Source organism: Elephantulus edwardii, unplaced genomic scaffold (genome assembly GCF_000299155.1).
Source record: "Elephantulus edwardii isolate Elephantulus edwardi_28Jun2011 unplaced genomic scaffold, EleEdw1.0 scaffold00027, whole genome shotgun sequence".
NCBI lineage: Eukaryota > Metazoa > Chordata > Mammalia > Macroscelidea > Macroscelididae > Elephantulus > Elephantulus edwardii.
This window is the reverse complement of record NW_006399777.1, coordinates 5,136,316-5,138,554: the sequence shown is the minus strand read 5'-3', so window position 1 is coordinate 5,138,554 and position 2,239 is coordinate 5,136,316. Positions and strand designations below refer to the sequence as shown.

General features: G+C 48.1%; 1 pseudogene; it reads right to left on the bottom strand.

Moving 5' to 3' along the window:
• Positions 1 to 283: 283 nt before the first annotated feature.
• Positions 284 to 1,058, bottom strand: LOC102875608 (annotated as a pseudogene).
• Between the last annotated feature and the right edge of the window lie 1,181 nt (positions 1,059 to 2,239).

Below are 2,239 nucleotides of genomic sequence, written 5' to 3'. Positions count from 1 at the left end.
ATAGAGGATTGTTGTAATTTTAAAAAACAAAATACAAACAGGCAAACACTAAGCCATTTATTGGTTTGTTGTTGTTATTAAGGGCCATCAAGTCGTAGACGACTCATTGCGACCCTATGAACCAAAGACCTAAACACTTGTATACCTTTCATCATTTCTCCAGGTTCATAGGGTTTCCAGAGGCAAGCCATTTTGGAAGTGGATGCCACTCCTGCTTCCAAGCTTGTTTTTTTTTGTTTTTTGGTTTTTTTTTTGTGGCAGGAAAACTGGCTTTATTAGGTCCCTAGTTCTCTTTCTCTTGCACAGTTTTGGTTCCCCGGAGCCGCCCCAGTCCGACGAGCAGCAATGAGACCCACTTTCCGGCCAGCCGGGGCATCTCTGCGGATGGTAGAGGGCTTTCCAATGTGCTGGTGATTGCCACCTCCAAATGGATGCTCCACTGGGTTCATGGCTACACCCCGTACACGTGGCCAGCAATTCTTCTTTGCCTTATACTTGTGGTAGGCACGGCCTGCCTTCAGGATGGGCTTGTCAATGCGGCCACCACCAGCTAGCACACCCACCACTGCTCTGTTGGCGGAAGAGATGACTTTCTTGGAGCCCGAGGGCAGCTTCACGCGCGTCTTCTTGGTCTCGGGGTTGTGGGAAATGACGGTCGTGTAGTTTCCGGAGGCGCGTGCCAGCTTGCCCCTGTCCCCAGGTTTCTCCTCCAAGCAGCACACGATGGTACCCTCGGGCATGGTGCCCACCGGAAGCACATTACCAATGTTGAGCTGAGCTTTCTTGCCGCAGTACACAAACTGGCCTGTATGGATGCCCTCTGCTGCGATGAACAGCTCTGTCCGCTTCTTAAATGGGTACGGGTCGCGGAAGACCATCTTGGCGAGGGGGGCACCGCTGCCCGGGTCGTGGATGATGTCCTTCACGATGCCCTTGATGTAGCCATGGCGCTCGGCGAAGTCCACGGCGCGAAGCCGCGCGGCGCCCTTACGGTGCTTCACATGTGCGCGGAAAACGGAGCCGGCGCCCTTCCTCTGTCCACGGATTACACGGCCCATGGCAGCGTCTCCACACAGGCGGGGCCGAGAAAAGCCCAAGCTTGTTTTAATTGGGGTGCTCCACCAAACACTGTCCACCATGGGTGACCATTCTCACATTTGGCACATCAGTGTCACAGTGTTTGGCATCACAGCAACCACAAGTTACCTCTGTACAGCAAATGGACAGATCAGTGCTAGACCACTTAGAAGAATTTTTGACCAAAACCAATTAAATGAAAATTCTGAGGATAGTTTGGTTAGTCGACATGGCTGTATATAGGAGTTCACATATTATTTTAAGAATGTGGTGCTTTTTCATCTTTGTGTTTCACCTTTTTCTTTTCATCTCAAGCCCAAGATTTATATGTGGACAAAATGCCTCTAGTTACCTTAAGCTACTTGAAAAAAACAAACCAAAAATAATTTAGAGTCATCAAAGAAAATAATTGATACTTTTGATTAGGTGCAAGACTGGCTTTCCACATCCGTTCTGAATTAACTACTGTCGGCAGGTATAGAATCACACTCATGCACTGAGCTGGGAGTGAATTCATTCTACCTAGACCACATGGTCTGGGATTGGCACTGCTGTGAGAAGTGAGACGGAGAAAGTGAAAGAGATTCTGTGGGACTGCTGAAAGAACAAACAGGTCTATTCTGGAGTAAGTGAAGCCAAGTTGCTCCTGGGAGGCAAGGACTTTGAAGCCCCATCTCATATCCTCTGGGCATGTTGCCAGGAGGGACCAGCCTTTGGAGAAGGACATCCTCCTTGGAAAGGTGGGGCGACAGTTCAGAAGAGGAAGACACTGGATGAGATGGATTGACACAGTTACTGAGACAATGTGGGTAGGTGGGTTGGAGACAGTGAAGCTCGCTCAAGATAGGGCAGGTTTCAGAGCTATTGTACAGAGGGTTCCTATGAGTTACAGGCAACGTGACAGCGCATGACAGTAACAACGTGAGTGGCAGGTGACATGATGATACCTGAAAAGAACAAAACCAACTATTTGTTAATGATGTTTCTCTACTGAAAACAGCAGACACTTGTGGTTGAATGCCTCTGATTTGTAAATATTTAACAGTTTTTAAGTTCACAGTTTGATATTTGCCACATGAGGGTAACTTTTCTGCTCTTTGAATGCCCTGAAATACATTTCTTTTGTGACCTCACAAATGCTGCTTTTGGTATTGTGCACCAT